The sequence below is a fragment of the Tamandua tetradactyla genome, chromosome 16 (assembly GCF_023851605.1).
Source record: "Tamandua tetradactyla isolate mTamTet1 chromosome 16, mTamTet1.pri, whole genome shotgun sequence".
Classification (NCBI taxonomy): domain Eukaryota; kingdom Metazoa; phylum Chordata; class Mammalia; order Pilosa; family Myrmecophagidae; genus Tamandua; species Tamandua tetradactyla.
Window position 1 is genome coordinate 31,794,174 of NC_135342.1, and position 23,901 is coordinate 31,818,074.

The window sequence follows — 23,901 nt, forward strand, 5'->3', positions numbered from 1 at the left end:
ATCATATTCACCTTCACATGGCACTATCACTTATAATCCACTAATGTACTATTAACACTGCTCCCATTCCTATACTTTTAACTTCTTTCTCATAATCAAGTCTGTATACACGAGGTAACAACTCTCCCTTCTCTAGCTTCTATCTCTAGGTACCCTATATTCCACATTTTAAGACTGTGAGTTCATATTTTGTTGTGGGATCACATGTGAAGACATACAGTATCTATCCTGTTGTGTCCAGCTTATTTCAGCATTATGTCCTCAAGTTTCATCCATGCATTCCTTCTTACTGCAACATAATATTCCATTATATGTATATACCAAATTTTGTCCATCCACTCTTCTGTTGATAACATATATATATATACCTATTTTGTTTCCATATTTTGGCAATTGTGAATAATGCCACTATGAATTTCAGCATCCATATGTGTGTTCATGTCACTGTTTTCAGATCTTCAGGGTCTATTTCAAGTAGTGGAATTGCTGATAGTAGAGTAACTCATTATTTAGTTTTCTGAGGAGCCACCAAGCTTTCTTCCACAGAGGTTGTACCAATGAACATTCCTATCAGCAGTGGATAAGTGTTCCAAATTCTCCACATTCTCTCCAATGTTTATAGTTTCCATGGTTTAATAAGCTGACATTCTTATAGGTGTAAGATGATATCTCATTGTGGTTTTAATTTGCAGTTCCCTAACAGCTAATGAAGATGAATATCTTTTCACGAGCTTTCTAGCCATTTGTATTTCCTCTATGGAAAAATGTCTACTCATATATTTACTAATGTTACAATTGGGTTGTTCATTATTTTGTTGTTGAGTTCTTTATATATACTGGATATCAAATCCTTATCCAATATGTGCTTTTCAAATGTTTTCTTCCATTGAGTTGGTTGCCTCTTCACTTTTTTTTACTAAGTCCTTTGTGGTACAGAAATATTTGATTTTGAGGAGTTTCCATTTATCTTTTTTTTTCCATTGCTTGTGCTTTGGGTGAAAGATCTAGGCAGCTACTTCCTTTCAGTAGGTCTTGAAAACATTTCTCTGTTTTCTCTTCTAGGAGTTTTATGATATTGGGCTCTTATATTTAAGTCTTTGATCCAACTTGAGTTAAGTTTTGTATAGGGAGTGATGTAGGAGTCCTCTTTCATTCCTTTGGATATGGGAGCTTATATCTTGCATGCTCTCCTTGGGGATGATGACTTTCAATGAAATTCCCACACAGCACAGCACCAAGGCCAAAGGAAAAGCCAGGCACAAAGTTACCCATGAGTTTTAACTAGGAACTTACAAACAGGAGAAAATTCTTCCAATGGTGGCCAGTCGGGAAATGGAAATCAGCACTCTGCAAATGGAATTCAGTGCTCTGCACTGACCACAGGAAGAGGGAGGGCATTTTGAGGAACAGTAACATTTCAAGGTTTCCAGAAACATTCTACATCAAGGGTCCCATGTAGTTGTAATTAACTTCGACCCAGAAAGATATATTTCCTTAAATTTTACCCAACTTTGACTACAAGAAATAAATTTCCTTTTATGTTGAATCTTCTGCAACTTTCTATATTTATTCATGTTTTGTTCTACATTTTCTTATTCCTTCAACCTGTGGATTTCTGAAACAATTTGTTACAGCTGGCCGTACTGCACACAATGACAGCCAACTGACTGCAGCACTGTCAAGCAATTTGGTAACCCCTCCCCACACCAAAGAAGCAGGCTATTCCAGGATTAACCTTATGGATCTTAAATGCTTTGCAGCCATCTTCAGGAGGACTACTCATTCAGCTGGGGAGCAACAAGCATCTCCATACCCCTCAGCAGTCCCGATTTATCTAGTAGAGTAGCCATCTCTCCCCACATGGAAGCTGCACACCATCCCAGGATTCTCCCCTGGGAGTCTCTGTTCCTAGTACATGCATTTTATTGCCTATAGCTCTTTGATCTTCTGGCTGGTTTGCCAAATATTCCAACCCAGCACAGCCCCAAGACCAAGGAACAATGCCAGGTAGAGAGCTATCCATGAGTTTTAATTAGGGACTTACAAACAGAAGAAAATTATTCCTAATAGCAGCCCATTGTGAAATGAAATTCAGTACTCTGCACTGACCAGAGGGAGTGCCAGGGTTTTAGAGTGGGAATTTTAGGTAACAGTAATATTTCAAGGTTTCCAGGAAAATGCAGGAAACATTCCCCTAAGAAGTGTTCTGTGATTTAAGAGGCTTTGTGATTGTAATTAATATGTGCCCAGAAGAATCTTTAAGGTAGAGTTTCCATTTGATGTGTAACTAGATAAGTGGCTTGACCAATCTTTCCCCCTTCTGGAGGAGCTGTTTTTCTTCTTTCTTGTGCTCTGGTCACACAGGCTGCTACATGCTTAAGGCTTTTTTCTCTCTTCCTAAGAAAGGGTGTGCCACCCCCTGGGTTGCCATAAATGAGCACTAATTTCCCACAGCATCTGGGCTGAGCTCTGTGGACAAAGGAGGGTTTACTACTCCTTCTCCTCCTCCAAGTTTGAAGAGGGACATTTTTCTCATTATTCTGATGAGATGCAAGCAATATACACCCATTATGATATTTCTGATACTCTTAGATCAGCATGGGAAACTGCTCCTGAGAACTTGAGCACATGTGTCTTTGGGAGCACCCAGGTGAATGGGTGCAGGCAGTGACAGAGAAGTCCAATTAGGTATGTCATTGGGGGTTGTTAGCCAGAGGATTTATCCTGTAGTTTGGGGATGGCTGTTGGAAATAAATCTTTGATATCAAGAATGATAGGAATGTCTTGTGCTGAATAAGTCATATTTTCAAGAATAAGTCTTTGGTTTTCAGTAGCCTTCCAGTCATCCTTTCCCAAGAGCTGGTGCTCCTTGCCAGGAATCAGAGCAGTAACCCCTAGTTCTGACGGGGCAGCCAACCTCTGTTTGCACATCTTTTTTACCACCGTGGTTAAGTTGAGAACTGAGAGCTAAAGACTCAATGGATCTTCTTCCTTTCCTCTTACACTGGGACTTCTGGTGACTGGAAGACTCTCTTCAGGGAGAGTAACTGGGTTCCTTAATCTGCACACTGTCCTGGGTACATTGTTTGGCATTAATTTTTTAGGGATTGCTCCATTTCCTTGGCTTTTTTGGCTGAATTCAGTTCCGCCCCCAGAGCAAATATTTTATTGGAGCAGAAATGTTCTGATGCTTCCAGCGTCTGTGTGTGTCTCGGGCTACAATTTGCCCGTTTAAAAATTGTTTATTTAAAGGAGATTTGTGTAGCAGTGTTTCTTTTATAAATTTCCCAAATTGTCAAAATTCTTAGGGGTTTTCAAATTAGTTTCACATGTTTGAGCTTAGCAAGGAGCGTCACTTTATTGGTCACTGTCGACCCGCCAGCACCGAAATGGTTCCTGAGCTTCAAGCCGTTGGTGTCAGAGCCGCTTCAGATCTACCCGGCTCCCTGTTTGGACTTCCTTCTTTCCAGCGGTCCAAGTGATTGGGGCGCGGGCCCGCCTTGTGTTGGGGCCTGATCTCCAGCAGTACAGAGCTGTGCTTGAAGTTGAACTCACGGAATGACCTCCGCTGTGTCTTCCCTACACTTCCCCACAGCATCTTTGGCAGTCTGGTACTGGCTTCCTCTTCAGTGGGCACTCCTTGGCACGTGGAGAGCACGCGGGCCGCTAGCGGACGGGGTGGGCACAGCCTCGGGGACACGGTTCTTGCCCTTTCTTTCGGTAGGGATCGAGGCTGGAAGAGGATGTCTGCCCCAGTCGGAGTCCTCTCGAGTTTGCTTTCTTTGGCTGAGCTACCTTGAACTCCTGATTCCCAGCGGAGGCAACGCCTTCTTCGGGGCTGCCCATGGGGATTTCACTTTCTTTTCTGCGGAGACGTTTTTTGTGGCTGCGACTGGCGCCACCTTGTCATCGAAGACCGCGTGGTCCCTCGCTGCGCTCTTGGGCAGTGCCAAGTCTGTGCTGCAGGAGTCAGTGAATTTATAGAACTTCCTCGGTCTCCCCGACCTGTAATCGCTAGACCTCTTCTCCAAGTTGTCGGAATAGCAGCAATCTTTTGCCCTAGTAGCAGTCAGGACTGGCTGTCCAACCGCACCACCTCAATCTTACTCAAGCAGAGGACCAAAATTGGCACTTTGGCGTGATGGGCGCGCCCTGCCGGCCTTTGCCATCTGCTTTCACTGAGCTCGCCCCATTCTGTGTCCTGGGCGGAAGGGTCACCTGGCGGAACAGATGCGTCCTCAGAGAATTGGCTGCAGTGCCAGCGAGAGTACTTCCTCCATGTCAAGGGTTTTGCCTAGTACTTGGGTAAGCCGCTCTCAGATGGGCGTTCCAGGTGCACACTTTTGCCTATGGCGAGCTCCAGGGGAAGAGTCCACCCCCAGACCGCAGGTAGGCCTCTCTGCATGCTATTGCCTGGAGGAATTCTTTGGCAGGGAATATACCTGTATGGCAGCAGTGGTGGTACTGGGAAATTCTCTTCCTTCGCCTCCAGACGTTCTAATGAAGTGACTCACTTTCATGGCACTGCTGCACAGAGACTGCCTCTGTATGACTGCTCTGGCAAAGTGACAGCTCGGGTCTAGGGCCGCTGCTTGGACACAGCTCTGGGAGTGCTCGCCCTCTGATTCCCTGGGCTTCGCCTAAGGGAGTCCTCCATGCAGGTGTCTGTTTGCCTTAGTTGGCTGCCCTGAGATTTTCTCTACTCCTTCTCTCAGGTTTAGAAGATGCTACATGTCTAGGAGTTGCTGACTTGGCATTTAAGCTACTGGGACTGTATACCCCATTTCTGGTGTTCCTTCTCCTTGCCGTAAACAGATTGCCAAATCTCCCCCAAAACTGGCTTCCTTTTGCTCTCCTCTGGTAGTTGTGCTGTGCACCCTTGAAGTGAAGAGGCACAGGCAGGTAGACGTGCACGGAGCTGATGGTGCCCCGATGGTGAAGGCCCCAGGGGCCTGCAGACCCGGATGAAGGAACTGGGGTTACCTGCGAGCATCCCACATAAGTTCAAAGTTGGTTTTTAAATTCAATAGATTTCTCCTTTAGATGAATCCTGAAAGCTCTGAAGTGGCAAACTTTTCAAATTTATGCCTTTCAGTTATTTTTCTTGTCTTGCTATGCTAGTAGGTCCAGTAAAACACTGAATAGAAATGTTCTATAGAAATCAGGCAGCCGATGTCCTTGCTTTGTTTCCACTCTTAGGGTTAAGCATTCAATGTTTCACTACTTACAATGAAGTTAGCTCTAATTTGCTCTTAGATGTATTTAATCTGTTTGAAGATGTCTCTAACTCTGCCTGGTTTCCTCAGAGATATTTTTTCAGGCAAAGTTTTATTTCAGGGAGAAACAGAGCCAACTGGACAGCATTTCAAGAGAGAGAGAAATGGCTGCCTTGAGGTAGCAGGGGATAGGGTTTTTATGGCGTGAGAATAGGGAATTGGGGGTAGGGGGTAGGCAGATTTTCATTGGTGGGTGTTTGGGAGTTGACTTCCTTCCATTGGTGAAGTTTAAAATTTAAACGCTGCCTTAGTTATGCAGGGGTGCAGCTGGTTGAGGTTGTGTAAGGGGAGTTTACTGCAGGAATGCATCTGCCAGAGGGTGGAGGTTGAGCAAGGGGAGTTTTACCACACAAGGGCAACTGCTGGAGGGTGAAGGAGATGCAAGCTGGTGTGGATTGGAGCAGGAGAGGTTTTCTGAAATATTTGCCATAAGTAGGTCACATCATGGGGGAAGGGGTCCTGTGCCCCAGGCCTAATATTCTGATCATTTTGGTAATAGTGGAAATGAGGCAATGGTTGAATTTCTGTAACTGCCCCCAGCTGAAATGGGGCATAGTCATCCTGAAGGGGAAAAACTGTTTTTTTGGGGGGGATGACAGGAGGTGCTGTGGGACAGGAGAAAAAGTTGTTTCTACTTCTTCTCATATTGGGAGACATCATTCACATATTCTTAAGTTATTGACCAGATGACTCAGGGTATGAACTGGGACAGAAACTGTAAGAGACAAGAGGCAAAGAGAAGAACTAATAATAAACACAGTAATGGTACCATAAGGGATACCAGGAATGGTAGCACCATAGGAGAGAAATGAAGATAGCCATGACTGTGTCCCATAATTAGCATCCTGATCCTTTTGTATGATTTCTGTATTTTCTTTTAAGATTTTTAAGATTTTCTTCTATCTGTCCAGTTTTGTTTACATAAGACAACAGATTTCAGGTGCCTCCTGCAACAGTGGTGAGACTATCTAATGCTCTCTTGTGCTGTATTGTAGCAGGCAAGCCTCTGCCCCCCCTTTCTGATTCAGCTGCCTTCTATGTCGAAAATCCCCAAATCCCCTTTCCTGACCTTCAGGAATAGGTAAAACTGTAGGCAAGTGAGTTAAGACACATTCCTGGGATAGGGGCCTGTCCCCTACCTTCAGGAACAGATGAAACGGCAAGCAGGCAAGATGAGAAATTCCTGGGATAGGGACCCCTCCCTTAACGGTTCAGCTTTGTGCCCTTCTCAACTTAAACCAGCCAATCCTTGTTTTTAACATGTCATTCTGTCTATAAAAACTAATGTTAACTTTTTTGAGTAGGCTCAGACTTTCAGAGACTACTCAGCTGAGCCGTATGGCCATAGAAGATAAAACCTGCTTCCTGAAACTACTGATCCTTAATCTCAGCCTGTTCTAATTTCATGGAACGTCCCTGGAGCCCTGTGGCCTCGTTACTGGTTTTCACACTGTATTTCTGGGGGCTCATCCAGGATATAAGGCTGGTGTATTAAGACCTCCTTCGCCTGCGATGACGTCCCTCGGACCAGAGACCCAACGGAATCCAGTGCCGGCAGCAGTGCGTTTCCCCATCTGTCAGATTCCTAAACACCTCGGGTAGGGCCCCTCTCACCGCTGGAGCTGCGCCAGATCTGGGACGGTTTCTGGCACTAGGTTTTTGGGAGCACTGCCTGTCTGTCTGGTAAGCACCCAGGTGCATCATTTTCAGCCCACTCATATAGGTGGCTATATGAGGCTATAGGGATCCTGAGTGGAAGGGGAGGCTGATCAACTCCCACAGGCTATCCGAGAACCGGCCTCCAGTTGGAGGACCAGGGGAAACGGAAGTCTTCAGGTTCAGTTCTGGGAAGAGTGGTGCTAGAGGGGTGTTGGAGTGTGTGTGGCATTGTGCGAATGAAAGGAAGTCCTGGACCATGCACCAGGCTGTGAGTGAGTTCAGATTCTGCAAGTTTGTGGAAATCCTCATAGGGCTCAGGGTGAGCAACCCCGGAAGGGGGGCTGGCTGGGGTTTATACCAGACCATCAAAGCCACGAGGCACCCAACGCCCCATGGGGGAGAGACCACACCAAAGGAAGTGACAGTTTATTCAAAACCCTTTGTTATTTGTTTGTAAGCCTTCCCACTAATCATTGGCATCACAGTTATGAGAGGGGAAGTACAGTAAGACACCATTGCGGTGCATGATTTCTAACTTTAAGAAAGCTTTTACTAATGACTGGGGAATCAAGCTGACCCCTGACTGACTTATGAAATTGTATAAATTAAAATAGACCACTTTTAAAGGAGGATTAAAAAACAAGAAATTCTCTTGTATTATGGCTTATCATTACTCTGTCTTATAAATTAAATTTTTCACATTTCAGTGTAAGAGGAAAACATCTGTGTAAGGGTTTTAAATTTTATCTCATGAAGAGAATCTGTTCTGTATCATTAATGATGCCATTGCGTGACCTTGGGGTAAAAAAACCAGGATGTGCACTCTAGCTGGGAGGACTGGCTATCCTCCCGGAAGGAGGTGTACGTTGATAAAGATATCTTGGTCCCAGGAAGCTCCTCTTGGCCCTTAACCAGTTCCCGGAGAACCAAACTCGGCCCGGTCACGTAAGCTAACTGGAATTTGGCCACTACTCTGTGAAGATATCATAAAGAGAGGAAAAAGAAGAGAATATTATGAGAGAGGGAGAGCACCTCATTAAAATCTTATGCTCTGCTATGTATCTTAACTAAGGAGACTTTGAATGCTGTTTCCAAAATTGCTATAGATTTTTACTAATGAGAATTAAAATATTGCTTCTGAAACTCTCCAGCACTTTTCTTCAGGTGTTATCTCATCTGGTAATGTAACTATGCTTTATTTTTAAAGATTCTTTTAATTATTTTCTTTAATTACTTCCCTAATAAAATCTGTTTTTATATCACTGTGTGTGTTATCTGTGAATCCGAACCTATAAATTAAATGGCCATAAATATCATGTTGCTTTTCAAGCACAAAATTGGTGATATAAACAGGATTCACATTTCAGTGCGGTTTCATAGTGGTAAAGGTCAATAAGACAAGCTTTAAAAATTTGTGCAAAAAATGTGGAGTATGTTCTTCTAAATGTTATAAAGTTTTATTAGAACCATTCTTGATAAATTTACTATTGCCCATTTCTTATCTTTTTGTATGCAGAATGCTCTAAATTTAAATGTTTTGTCTCCCTGGGCTATACTTACTAATGCTTTAAAACATTTTAGAATTTTTAAGTCAGTAATCCCTCTTCAAAATTTACTTAAAGTAAATTAACAATAAGCCATAATTTTTAAACACAAATTAGGATGTAATGTCATTTTTTAAGAAAAAAAGTCCTCTAATCTCAAAATTAAAAACCAAGAAATCCCAGGATGGGATAATTTACCTTACTCCCTACTTGCAGAGAAATGAGCAAAATGCACAGGACCCTGTAAAAATCGTGGAAATAAAATCAAACAGGAAAAGCCTATTGGGTTGTTCTGTGTCTAGAAAGATACCATTCAAAAAAGGAAAAAAAATAATTGAGATAATAAATATTTAATTATAAATATTTAAATATTTATAATTATATAATTATATATTTAAATAAATATATATAATAAATTATATGTTTAAATAAATATTTAAATATTTGTTTTAAATAATAAATATTTAAAAAGGATGGGCTATGTTAATGGGATATAGAAATACATTTAAACAGAAAAATCAAGCAATCTCTGAAAAAAAAATCATGAAACGGAATTGGCAGAATTACAGGAAAAACTGTCCATGCTGAAGAATCAAAATTTTGTTTAAAAAAAATCAAATTTTTAATTATCCATCAGTAGCTGAAAGGGCCGCAGTCCAGGTAGCCCAACATAAATATAGAAAGAGATGAGGTAAAGTAAACAAAGGGAAAATACATATAGTATTAGTCACTGCAACTGCCAATTGAAACCCTGATAAATGGGATGGTAGTGTGTGGAATAAAGCAGATAATGAAAAATTGGGAATATTTTAGATTTAGAAAAAAGCAAAGAAAAACTAGTAAGCCATTAATTACCTGGATGGTCAGAATTGCTGATGCAGGGACTGGAGGAATGGTGCTGGACTATGCTGATTGCATGAAACCTACAGGAATTAGCACCAATTCCTTCATGCAGACTGCTTTTCAGAAGTTTAATCAGCAAATTGAGAAAAGTTCTAACTTGCTGGCATTGGCTGTACAAAGGTATAATAAGCAATGTCCTGCTAACACTTGTGGGCACGAAATAATTAACCCTGGTACACTTTATAAAATGCTATGCAAAAATTGAAAAAAAAATTGTGTTGAGGTTTCAAATATGCATTAACTGGAGCATTTTGGATATTAAATATTATTCTGACAGATTCAATTTTGATAATAATGATATGTGGTGAAATGTTTGCTTAAGGGTGGTAACTTGAATATGAAAGACATAAAGGATGTGTTTTTTCTGAGAGAAAAAGAACAGTTATGTCCTGACATGAAATGAATAGCTGTTGCAGAATTAAGGCTGTGGGATGAAGCCTGAAAGGATGTAATAAATTGCTGAGGGTTTGTGAAAAGGAAATTATGGTCAAAGTTAAAAAAAGTTTTCAATGAATTAGATGGGAAGGTATTAAAAACAGTACTCAAACCCTTTAACATCTACTCTCCTTTACCTGAGGTTAAGCCAGGAAATGTGGTATGGGTAAAAGGCTAAGAAAAAAGAGAGATTCCCTTTACCAATTGTGCTGGTCTGAAAGGATGTATGTCTACTAGAAAGCCATGTTTTAATCTAAATCCCATTTTGTAAAGGCAGAATAATCCCTATTCAATACTGTATGTTTGAAACTGTAATCAGATCATCTCCCTGGAGATGTGATTTAATCAAGAGTGGTTGCTAAACTGTAATAGGTGATGACATGTCTCCACCCATTTGGGTGGGTCTTGATTAGTTTCTGAAGTCCAATAAAAGAGGGAACATTTTGGAGAATGAAGGAGATTCGGAGACAGCAGATAATCCTGCAAAGAAAAAACAATGGTGACCCAAAAAAATGAGAATGGTTCCTCAGACCCAGCGCACTGGCCAAAGAAGGAGATGCTCTAGTTCCACCTCTGATCCACTGTGCATGACAAGGATGAGGCAAAGTCTGGTGCATGCCCCTGTCTCATCACGGGCACCACTCCCAGGGCACGGGCTGAGGCATCAGAGGAGGAGGGGATGACACAGGAAGTGTGAAAGCTGGGGTAGCTCCTCCCTCTTCCTTCTCCTTTGATCCTTCTCCCAATTGATAGAGATGTTTGGGCAATGCCCATCCTGAGTCTTTCATGTTGAGGAAGAGTATTGACAATAAAGGATAAAGGGATGTAATGCGTTGATAATCTTGGGGAGGCTGGTCCCTCTGGGTTTCAGGATATATCTGACTTCAGAACCTTCTGGAACCTATAAGGTTCCAAGAAAGTAAATTTAGTGCATGCAATTTGGAGCCTCAATTTGGGCTCCAACTGTTCTTAAGAGTTAACAGTAGAAATGTTGGTTGGGGTTCAGCTAACCAAGCAATTAGCAATATCTAGCTGCAGCTTGCATAAGAGTAGTCTACAGAATAGTCTCTCAACTCTATTTGATCTCTGTTAGACACTCCTACCTTATGTTACTATACTTCATTTTCCCCTGTGGGTCAGGAAGGCACTGTCAATCTCATGGTGCCCACATCAGACACATTCCTTAGAGTCATCTCTTATCAAACGTTCCACCTTGAATGACGTGTCCCACATAGGGGAGAGGGCAATGATTTCACTTGCACAGTTGGGTTTAGAGAGAGAGAGAGTCAACATTTGAGCAAAAAAAGAAGGTCTCTGGAAGTAACTCTTAGGCATACCTATAGGTAGGCTAAGTTTTTCTACTACATGTATAAGTTTCACAAGAGCAAGCTTCAAGATCAAGGGCTTGACCTATTGATTTGTGTGTCCCTAATGTTTGACAGAGTATCAGGGGTTTCCTCAGTAGTAAAGTTTAAAAATTCCATATTTTTTCTCCCATCCCTCAAGGGACTTTGCCAATACTTTTTGATTGTTTAATATTCTCTAGTATGTGTCAAAGCATTACATTAAGCTGTACAGGATTAAAGGCCCTCATTCTTATTCTGGGCTCCCTGAGGTTGGATTGTTTACATGATCTATCCAGACAGGTTGGGTTAGATTATGTGCTACAGAAAATTTAGATTCTGGACAAAATAAAACTTTCTTCCTTTGGTCTCAAAGAGTAGATGAGATTCTAAAACATAGACAATGTATTTCTTAATGCTGTATTCTGAATTACCTTAATCCTGACCTGATTGGCTTCATCATATCTCTAAATACCAGTTTATATATATATATATATAAAACATCCTTTCGGTCAGGCAACGATGGTTCAGTGGAAGAGTTTTTATCTGCCATACTGGAGACCCGGGTTCGATTCCCTGTGCCTGCCCATACAAAGAACAAACACACAAACCAACAACAACAACATCCTCTGAAAATCCCAAAATAATAATTGCCATTCAGGGCTTAATATGACTGCTGTAAGAATTTACATTCTAGACCCCTGTTTTCTTGTATTTTCTAAATGAGACTATACAGTAATTGCTCTTTTGTTTCTGGCTTATTCCACCTCACCAAATGTCCCACAGATTCAATCACAATTTTGCATGCCTCACAACTTTGTTCCTTTCTGTAGCAGCACAATATTTGACCATATGTATAAACCATCATTCAACAATCTACTTTGCAGTCAGTGCATCCTTCTCTATTGAATTTTGAAATCAATTTATTGATTTCTGCTCCCCTTTTTATTTCTTTTGTTTGCTTTGATTTTAATATTTCAATAATTTCTAAACTCAAATATTTTAAAAACTGATTTTAGATTTCCTTTTCACTTTGAAAATAAGCATTTAAATTTATAAATTTTCCTCTAATCTCTACTTTAAGTTTTATTCCAAAAGTCTTGACATATTTACTGGATTTTCATTTTCATTCAGTTACAAATATTTTCTAATTTCCCTTGTGATTTCTTCTTTGACCTAAAATATATCCATGAATTTTCTAATTTTTTAAATGTTTGGGTATTTTCATAGGAAATGTTTTCTTGTGGTTTCTAGAACTCTCTTGTGGACAGAAAATGTATGTTTGTGATTTTAATTCTGCTGAATATATTGAGATTTGCTTTTTTGCCTAGAATATTGTCTATCTTGGTGAAAGTTCTTTGGATACTTAAAACGAAAGTATTTTCTGCTTTTCTTAAATAAAGTATTATACAACTATCAAATAGGTCATGTTGTTTGATTCCATTTGTTCAAGGGTTCCACGTGCATACTGATTTTCTATTCAATTTCTGTCAATTGTTGAAAGGTTTGCTGGAATCTTTCATTATAACTATAGAATAGTTTACTTCTTTCCCCTAGGCTTTTATAAGAGTCAAATAGTTTAAACTAATATTAGGTGCAGGCACATTTTAGAATGAAATATCTTATGGTTGTGGCCCCTTTATCATTATTAAACATATTTTTTATACCTGACCATACATTCTGCTGCTAAGCCTATTTTGTTTGATTTTGCTATAGGAATTCCACCTTTCTGTGGACTAATGCTAGCATAGTATATCTTTTTCTATCAATTTTTTGCAGGGCATCATGGTCCAGGAATCGAAATTGGGTCTCTGGGTGAAAGGCAAGCATTCTACCACTAATCCACCCATGCATTCTTTCTATACTTTAAGTTATTTTTTAAAATAATTTAGGTTCACTTGTAGTTGTCAGAAACAATACAGAGAGATCCGACACACTCTTCACCCATTTTCCCCCAATGGTATCATCTTGCATAACTGGAGTACAATATCAAGCCCAGAAAATTGACGTTGACATTGTCTACCAATGTTATTCAGAATTCCTTAGTTTTACATGCACTCATTTGTGAGTGTTTGTATTTAGTCCTATAACCTTTATCACATGTGTATATTTGTATGTTCCCTCCCACAGTCAAGATAGAGAACAGTTCCATCACAAAGATCCAATTTGCTACCGTTCTACACCTACATCTATCTTCCTCCTTCCTCCCTTCCCTAACTTGAGTCAATTAATAACCTCTTCATCTCTTTATTTTGTCATTTAAATAGTGTTATATAAATGGAACCATACAGTATATAACCTACTGGGATTGGCTCTTTTCACTATTGATAGTGTGTATCAATAGTTTAGTACTTTTTTCTCTGTTTTTCATGGGTAGGCACTTGGAATTGAACCTGGGTCTCTGGTATGGAAGACTAGAATTCTGCCACTGAGCCATCATGGCCTGCCCAGTAGTTTGGTACCTTTTATTGCCAAGTATATAAATGTATACCATGATTTCTTTTTTTTTTTTTAATTTTTTTATTAATCAAAAACAAGAAAAGAAATTAACACAACATTTAGAAATCATTCCATTCTACACATGCACTCAGTAATTCTTAGTATCATCACATAGATGTATGATCATCATTTCTTAGTACATTTGCATCGATTTAGGAAAAGAACTAGCAAAACAGCAGAAAAAGATATAGAATGTTAATATAGAGAAGAGAATTAAAATAATAATACTAATAAAAAATATATATATATAAAAAGGAAAAAGAAAAAACAAAAACAAAAGATACAAACAAACAAACAAAAAACTATATTTCAGGTGCAGCTTCATTCAGTGTTCCAACATAGTTGCATTACGCTTAGGTATTATTGTGCTGTCCATTTTTGAGTTTTTGTATCTAGTCCTGTTGCACAGTCTGTATCCCTTCAGCTCCAATTACCCATTATCTTACCCTGTTTCTAACTCCTGCTGGTCTCTGTTACCAATGATATAGTCTAAGCTGATTCTCGAATGTCGGTTCACATCACTGGGACCATACAGTATTTGTCCTTTAGTTTTTGGCTAGACTCACTCAGCATAATGTTCTCTAGGTCCATCCATGTTATTACATGCTTCATAAGTTTAGTCTGTCTTAAAGCTGCATAATATTCCATGGTAGGTATACGCCACAGTTTGTTTAGCCACTCGTCTGTTGATGGACATTTTGGCTGTTTCCATTTTTTTGCAATTGTAGATAATGCTGCTATAAACACTGGTGTGCAAATGTCCGTCTGTGTCTTTGCCCTTAAGACCTTTGAGTAGATACCTAGCAGTGGTATTGCTGGGTCATAATCCCTTCTGCCAGTTTATGTCTTTTGATTGGGAAATTCAGTCCATTAACTTTTAGTGATATTACTGTTTGGATAATATTTTCCTCTACCATTTTGGCTTTTGTATTATATATATCATATCTGATTTTCCTTCTTTCTACACTTTACTCCATACCTCTCTCTTCTGTCTTTTCGTATCTGACTCTAGTGCTCCCTTTAGTATTTCTTGCAGAGCTGGTCTCTTGGTCACAAATTCTCTCAGTGACTTTTTGTCTATAAATGTTTTAATTTCTCCTTCATTTTTGAAGGACAATTTTGCTGGAGATAGAAGTCTTGGTTGGCAGTTTTTCTCTTTTAGTAATTTAAATATATCATCCCACTGTCTTCTAGCTTCCATGGTTTCTGCTGAGAAATCTACACATAGTCTTATTGGGTTTCCTTTGTAAGTGACAGATTGTTTTTCTCTTGCTGCTTTCAAGATCCTCTCTTTCTCTTTGACCTCTGACATTCTAACTAGTAAGTGTCTTGGAGAATGCCTATTTGGGTCTATTCTCTTTGGGGTGTGCTGCACTTCTTGGATCTGTAATTTTAGGTCTTTCATAAGAGTTGGGAAATTTTCAGTGATAATTTCTTCCATTAGTTTTTCTCCTCCTTTTCCCTTCTCTTCTCCTTCTGGGACACCCACAACACGTATATTTGTGCGCTTCGTATTGTCATTCAGTTCCCTGATCCCCTGCTCAAGTTTTTCCATTCTTTTCCCTATAGTTTCTGTTTCTTTTTGGGATTCAGATGTTCCATCCTCCAGTTCACTAATTGTAGCTTCTGTCTCTTTAAATCTACCATTGTAGGTATCCATTGTTTTTTCCATCTTTTCTTCTTTGTCCTTCACTCCCATAAGTTCTGTGATTTGTTTTTTCAGATTTTCTATTTCTTCTTTTTGTTCAGCCCATGTCTTCTTCATGTCCTCCCTCAATTTATTGATTTGGTTTTTGAAGAGGTTTTCCATTTCTGTTCGTATATTCAGCATTAGTTGTCTCAGCTCTTGTATCTCATTTGAACTATTGGTTTGTTCCTTTGACTGGGCCATATCTTCAATTTTCCGAGCATGATCCATTATTTTCTGCTGGTGTCTGGGCATTTGATCAGATTTCCCTGGGTGTGGGACCCGGCTGGTTGAAAGATTTTTCTGTGAAATCTCTGGGCTCTGTTTTTCTCTTCCTGCCCAGTAGGTGGCACTCGTGGCGCTCGTCTCTCTGCGGGTCCCACCAGTAAAAGATGCTGTGGCTCCTTTAACTTGCCAATCCGAATCTCGCAATCGGCCCGGGAAACCGCGCGTGGAGGGGGGGTCGCCGGCCGCCGCGGCTTGGGGGTGTGCCGGTCCAAATTGCCCAGCTGGCCCGAGATGCCAAGCGTGGTGGGAGGGCCCCGCTATCCAATGCTCCCAGTCAGACCGGGGAGCCACGTGCGTGGAGGGGACCCCAGTCGCCAGCCGCCCCGGCCGGGAAAACTCACGCCCCTCGGGTATCTCACAGCAGCGGATTCTCCCTGCCCGTTCAGCCATTCCAGAATGGGGTACGCTGTCTTTTTGGTCTCTGTCGTGGCTCCGGGAGCTGTTTCGTATTGTTTCTGTTTCTTTAGTTGCTGTTCTGGAGGAGGAACTAAGACCCGCGTGTCTTACTAAGCCGCCATCTTCTCCACCATGATTTCTTGAACCATTCACCTGCTGAAAGACACAACGTTTGTCTCCAGTTTGGGGCTATTATGAATAAAGCTCTGGTGAATATTTGTGTAAAGATTTTGTATGAACATAAGTATCCATTTTTCTGGGATGAATGCCAAACAGTGAAAATTTGGATACATGGAGGCCATCATCAGTAGAATTTAGGTGGCATATTAGGGGAGAGGTGAGAGGTGAAAAGTTTTGTAGAAAAATCTGGCAAATATTTGACTGGGTTCTGATCTACACAAGTGTGAGCAGAAATTGACAGACTTTCTAAAAGGAATTACTAGAATGAAGTATGTCAAACTATTTCTTAAGCTTATAAAGAGCTGGGAGTGGTTTATTCTCTCACCTAGCAGAATGAAACACCTCTTAGTATATGAACAGTAGATGGAGTTCTCAGAAAGGTATCACCTAAGTAGTGCTAATTAAACATAGACTTAAGGTTGCTCTTGTCCCACCCCCAAAACTAAAGTTTCAAAGCAAGCCTTAAGAGGCTTCTTTTTATATCTCAATAGGAGATTTAGATTTATTCCCAAATAATCATCCATTGTATGGATACACTATACTGTGTTTATCCATTCACCTATTTAAAAGACATCTTGGATGCTTTCACTTTGGGGCAATTATGAATAAAGCTGTTATAGACATTCATGCACAAGTTTTATGTGGAAATCAGATTTCAACTCATTTGGATAAACATTTAAGAGTATAAGAGCTGGATATGATAAGACTATGTTTAACTTTGTATAAAAATACCAAACTATCTTCCTAACTGGATTATGCAAGTTTGAAACTGTTGTGTACTCCCAAAATGCCATTTTCTTGAACCATGATTCAACATTGAAAGATGAGATTTTTTATTCAGTTGTTCCATGGATGTATGACCCACTCAATTGTGGCTGTGACCTGTGATTAGGTAGTTTCCACGGAGATGTGTCTCCACCCATTCAAGGTGGGTCGCTTACTGGAGTCCTGTGAAAGGGAACCATTCTGGACAATGCTTCAGACCCAATGGAGACAACACAAAGAGATGTTTGAAGATGCAGAACAGAAATTCCCCCCACCCCGCCGTGGAAGCTGTTTGAAATAGAAGCCAGTACAGAAAGCTAACTCTGATCACAATGTACCTTGCCAGCTGACAGAGAGACCCCAAATGTCATCAGCCCTTTTATGAATCAAGGGTGCCTTAGTTTGGATGTTTCTATGGCGTTAGAACTGTAAACTTGCCATTTAATAAATTCCCTTTTTAAAAACCATTCTACTTCTGGTATGTTCCATTCTGGCAGCTTAACAAACTAAAACTGATTTTGGTACCAGAGAAGTGGGGTGCTGCTGCTTACAAATATCAAACATGTTGGAAATGCTTTTGTAAATGGATAAGGGTGAGATTTTGGAAGAATTTTGAAGAGTTTGATAGAAAAGGTGTAGAATGCTTTAGAGAGACTGTTGGTAGATATATGGACTTTAAATTGACCCTGACTGTCAGGGGGAAATAGGACTGCAACTCCACAATTGAGGTAATGAAGAGTTTTCAGGGAGTAGGAGATCCCCTAGGGCATCTTTTAACACTACCATACCCTGTGATTAAAATCAATGGAAAACTGCAAGAACCCAATCCAGGCAGGACTACCAATGGCTCTGAAACTTCAGGAATGAAGGTTTGGGTCACCCCACCAGGCAAAGAACCATGGCCAGCTGAAGTGCTTGCTGAAGGTAAAGGGAACATGGAATGGGTAGGGGAAGAAGGTAGTGATAAATATGAGCTACTACCACATGATCAGTTACAGAAATGAGGACTGTAATGCTATTTTGTTTCTGTTATACTATTTAAGTTGTAAGATACCAAGTTTAAGAATGAATATTACCCAAGGACTTGCACCCTATGTTGTAGAGATTTAATGTGTTTCCGGTTATATGCAGGACAGTTGAGTATTGTTAGGTGAAAGAAAAACTGAGTGTTTTATTATTTTTTATTTAGAAATTAGGTATGGTTTAAGGTGAGGTGTATAGCTGCCAAGTTGACAAGGGGTGGACTGTCATGTTCAGGTTCATGTGTCAACTTGGCCAAGTGGTGGTACCAGTTTGTCTGGTTGGGTAAGTGCTAGCCTGTCTGTTGCTATAAGGACATTTCATAGAAATAAATCATTATCATGTCAGCTGCATCTACAGCTGATTCCATTTGTAATTGGCCAAGGGGAGTGTTTTTTGCAATGAATGATGCTTAATCTAATCACTGGAAGCTTTTTAAGGAGGATTCAGAAGAGACAGGTTCTCTTCTTGCTTCAACAGGCAAGCCTCTCCTCTGGAGTTCATCCAGACCCTTCACTGGAATCATCAGTTTCACAGCCTATTCTACATATTTTGGACTCTATGTTTCTTTGTTTATGTGAGACACTCATAAATTTTATATTTATGAATATTTCCTGTTTATTTTCTTTCTCTAGAGAACCCTAACTAATACATGATGCATGTTTTTAAACCATCACAAATTTGGGACTCACCTCACTTATCATATGCTAAGCTCCTAAAAGATTTATGCAGCGATATTTATATATACTTTCAGTTCACTCCTGAGTGAGCCTCCACAAGTAATTATTGAATAAATGAATGAAGGAGCTCACTAAAGATAGCCTGAATCTTCCAAGAAAGAAAATGGTAAGAAGTTTGGTAGATTTGACTCTTCAGTTGGCAAAATATGTAGAAAAATGTGTCCCATGGACACACATAAAAAGTCAAGAAGGATAGGGTAAAGCACAGTCAGTTTTTCCCAGGGAAATGTGAACTATGTGACAGTTGAGGCAGAGTCTGTCATTTTCTCATCTCTATCCAAACCTTGTGCACTGTATGGCATATAGGAAGTGTTCAGAGAATACTTTGGGGTTGATGAAAAAAAATAACCTTAGTATGAGTCTACCTCAAACTCCTGTGGGATTATAGATAGGTGTGAAGACAAAACCAGACATATAAACCAGGAAAAGAGGGCTTGAAGTGCCTATGTGAGGCTGTGTTAGTTGTCTGTGAATACTGAGACAAATTGTAAGCAGCAGGAGTTAAAGACTTGATCTGCAATGTCCCAAATGAGAGAAGTAAGACCAATGGAGAGGAGAGTGTTGTGTTTAGTTTGGTAAAAGTTATGCAACCACAGAATGGCTCAACCAAAGAATAGATTGTGAACTCTCCTTCACTGAAATGTGTTTACGCATAGTAAAAAAAAAAAATGCTTGGTCTGAATTCTGCTGAAAAGATTAATGAAGTGCAAAAGAAAGTAGTTCAATCTAACAGAAGCAGATCCATAAAATGAGCAGGAATTCAAAGACAGAAGCATTATAAGAACCTTCAATGCTTCAATTGAATCTTCAAGTTCAATTCAATAGGAAATTTAAGGATAAAATTCATCCAAACAAAGCCTCTGTCTGAAAACTTTGAATAAAACTTTCAATTGCTCATTTTTGTGAAAAAAAATAGTTGGCTGACATTACTTGAGGTCAAAATGCCAGGACTGCCCTGGTATAAAGTACATGAGGTGATCCAGATGCTTAGAGAGAAAGAAATATTACAGTGGATTTATCATGGAAGACCTCCTCACACACTCCAGAAATGTTCAGGGGATACATTTTTCACCAGAACTTTGAAAAATAAATTCATGAGAATAGCTCCATCATCCCTGAAAAGCCCTGTTGTAGTCCTTCTCTTCAGGTAAAAAATAACTTTGGAAACTGTTGTCACTGAGTTGGAATCTTAAAACAGAAAGGAGAAGATTAGATCCTGAGATGGAAGAAGCACGTGGTGACAGTTAATCATCATAAACAAGGTGAGCGTGGCCACTATGGTGGATATCAGACTCAAAGTAGCAGACAAAATAATGTGACTCACAAAGACTTGTGGGATTGGCTAGTAAATCATGGGATACCTAGACGTAAAATAGAGGGGCAATATGTTAGACAGGACTCTCTAGATAAATAAAACCAGCAGGATAGATCTATAAATATGATATTTATAAAGGTGTCTTTATATATAGGAATGGAATAGTCCAAAATCCATAGGGCAGACTGTGAAATGATAGTTTTGAGAAAGGGTCTGAATGAACTTCACAGAAGAAACTTGCTGGCTGAAAAAGCAGTAAAAGAGTCTCTCTTCTCCCTTAAAAGCCCTCAACTGATAGAATTATCTCAAGTTTAAGAGTGAATGTTACCTAAGGACTTGCACCTTATTTTGGAGAGAGGTAGTGCATTTCCAGTTTTATACAGCACAGTTAACTATGTTAGGTGAAACATATGTCTGTTATTGTGTTCTACTTGGAAATTAAGCATGCTCCAAGGTAATGTGTATAGCTGCCAAGTTGACAAGGGGTTGAATGTGGTGGTTAGTCTCTGGTGTTAATTTGGCTGGGTGATGATGCCCAGATGTCTAGTCAGGCAAGCACTGGCCTAATTGTTGCTGCAAGGATATTTCATGCCTGGTTGATAAACCAGAAGACTGGGTTATTAAATCATCAGTCAGTGGATTGCAGTGGTGGTTGATTACAACTAAGATTGACTAACGTCTCCCATGAATGAGATAATTCAATCAGCTGAAGACTTTTAAGGAAGAAAAGAGACTTTTCACTGTTTCTTCAATGAGGAAACTCCTCCTCTGTAATTCATCCAGAGCTTTTATCTGAGCTGCCAGTTTCACAACCTGCCCTATGGATATTGGACTTTTCCATTCCCACAGTTACATGAGCCACTATCTCTAAATGCGAGGTAAATGCTAGCACTCATTTATTAAGGAAAAAAATTAGAAACATAGTGTACTTAGTCCAACCTAATACTAAAACAAAACAAAAATAAGCTCACAAAATAGCAATTGTCACTAAGATACCAGGTACTTGCTTAGCAGCTGGGACCTCATCATCATGTTTATTGCTGCTAGTTACCTGCACTGTAGCATGTACACCTCTAAATAAACCCTGTGAACATTGGTATGTTTAGCCATGAATAAGATAAGTAAGATTTTTGTGACAAGAAAGAGAGAAGTGACATATCAGGCAGCCATGGTTCAAGTAGACGAGTGTGGTTATCTCCTTGAGGTTCCCTCAAAGATTATATGTCCTGTGCCTGTGTGAATATGTTTGTGGATTGATTCATGTTCCAATCCTAAAAAACAGATTTATTTTTTCATGTACTAGATTACCTGAGATAAAATGAAACCAATAATCTTATATTAATCTGAAAAAAAAGTAGACATTTGTTTCCAGGACACTGGTTTCAAACAGTGATTTGAAAGGATTTGTGTACCCTAGAAAAGTCACGCCTTAGTCCTAATCCAATCTTGCCTGGGCAATCAATTCTCTTAAACCCTATTCAAACTGCATATTGGGAACTTGATTAGATTATCTCCCTGGAGATGTGATTTGCCCAATTGTGGGTATTGCATTTTGAATGGTAACTCAAAATTTATGTGACTGCACCCATCCTATGTGGGTCTTGATTAGTTTATTGGAATCTTTTAACGGAGGAAACATTTTGGAGAAAGCTTCAGAATGATGAGAGAACCATGGAGTCCACTAATCAGCAACCCAACAAAGAAGAGAACAGCCCAGGGAGCCTCATGAAGCAAGTGGCCCTGAGACAAAGCTAGTAGATGTCACTATATTTGCCACATGCCATTGCATTTGAGAAAGAAACACCAAACTACATCAGCCTTTCTTGAGTGAAGGTAACCTCTTGATGGTGTCCTAATTTGGACATTTTTATAGACTTGTTTTAATTGGCATATTTTCTCAGCCTTAGAACTGAAAATATGCAGCTCAATAAATTCCCCCCCCCCCTTTTAAAAACCATTCCATTTCTGGTATATTGCATTCTGTTTAGCTAACAAACTAGGAGAGAATTGCACATGTGCTGATGTGGAAAGTAGGACTCCAAATCCTGAAATCAAAGTTGGTATCATGTGATCTCCTGTCCTCCTGAGTAGTGATTATCATTTCACGTGCAATTACAGTACAGGGTCTGCATGTGGAGTAACAATTGTCTGTGAAAATTAGTTGTCATTTGTACACATTACAGGAAGCTATTAAAAGTGAATAATAAAATATTTACCAGGAATGTCAGAAACAACTGGAGGAGAAATTACTTTTAAAATAAATCAATAAATCCCAATGGAAGAGTGCTAAGAGGGTGACTTCACCACCACTTAGCTCATAGCCTGGAGACAGCTAGAGCAAATAAGCAACATGTAAGATATCTGAAATGTTTAGAATTTGGATATTGGACTTAAGAATATACAGAAAAAAGAAATTACTAACATTGGCTGTTCTACTTTGCTAGCTGCCAGAATGCAATATACCAGATACAGAATGGCTTTTAAAAATGGAAATTTAATCAGTTGCTAGTTTAAAGTTCCAAGGCTGAGAAAATATCCCAATTAAAACAAGTCTATAGAAATGCCAAATCTAAGGCACCCATGGAAAGATACCTTGGTTCAAGAAGGCCGATGAAGTTCAGGGTTTCTCTCTCAAGTGAAAAGGCACATGGCGAACACAGTCAGAGTTTCTGTCTCATCTGGAAAGGCAACTAGTGAACACAGTCAGGGTTCCTCTCTCATCTGGAAGTGCACATGGTGAACACAGCATCATCTGTTAACTTCTTCTCGTGGCTTTCTGTTTCATGAAGCTCCCCAGGAGGCATGTTCCTTCTTGATCTCCAAAGGTCGCTGGCTGGTAGACTCAGCTTCTCGTGGTTATGTCATTCTGATCTGCTCTCCCTGAATCTTTCATTCTCCAAAATGTTTCATCTTTTATAGGACTCCAGAAACTTATCAAGACATACCCAAATGGATGGAGACATGCCTGTACCTAATCCAGCTTAACAACCACTCTTGATTAAATCACATCTCAAGGAGATGATCTAATTACAGTTTCAAACATACAATACTGAATAAAGATTAGAAGAAATGGCTGCCTTTACAAAATGGAATTAGGATTAAAACATGGATTTTCTAGAGTACCTACATCATTTCAAACCAGCACATCAGCCTTCAAGAACAGCAGAATCAAAGAAAGCTTTGAAAGAAAAAGAAAACATATTATTATTACAACAAAGCATTGAAGAAACTAATATGGAAAAATGGACCAAGAAAAAGAGGTCTAAGAGTGTAACCAGTTCAGTAGCAATAGTGGTGACAGTTCAGCCAGTGATTCTTCATCAGAAAGTGAGGAAAAATCTACCTCATTCTCCTCTGAGGATAGTGACACTGATGACAGTTCTTCTAGTCCATCATCTTCAGCTTCCTCCACAAGCTCTTCCTCCTCCTCTCATTCAGACTCGGATCCCAGCTCCTCTAGCAGCAGTAGCACCAGCATGGACAACAACTCTGAGGATGAACCACCAAAGAAGAAAAAGAAATAGAATTGCTTTGCCCATATTGGGCTGATAGACTGAAAACATTAAAGGGATTTTCTAAACAGAATTTAAAATATGTAAAGTCCTAAAAGATTAACTGGAAAAACTATCTAGAGTTCAGATGTTTCTAAATGTTTTACGTTGTAAGAGCATAAAGTGTAAATAATGGGTTTCCTATATATAGACTTCTATTTTAAGAGGAATTCTGTTTTGCTTTGTTATATTTAAAAATTAATCTCTAAAATTTAATCAAAGCTAAATTCCAGCAAATATGTCTCTGTAATGAAATTTATCTTTTTTCCCCTGTGAAGTAAATGCCATATATTGTTATAT

At 39.6% G+C, this 23,901-nt stretch overlaps 3 pseudogenes; 1 reads left to right on the plus strand and 2 right to left on the minus strand.

Moving 5' to 3' along the window:
• Positions 1–2,440: 2,440 nt before the first annotated feature.
• Positions 2,441–4,169, minus strand: LOC143658401 (beta/gamma crystallin domain-containing protein 1 pseudogene; annotated as a pseudogene).
• Positions 4,170–4,316: 147 nt separating this feature from the next.
• LOC143658403 (beta/gamma crystallin domain-containing protein 1-like) lies at positions 4,317–4,993 on the minus strand (annotated as a pseudogene).
• Positions 4,994–6,788: 1,795 nt separating this feature from the next.
• LOC143658404 (uncharacterized) lies at positions 6,789–23,574 on the plus strand (annotated as a pseudogene).
• The last annotated feature ends 327 nt before the right edge of the window (positions 23,575–23,901 follow it).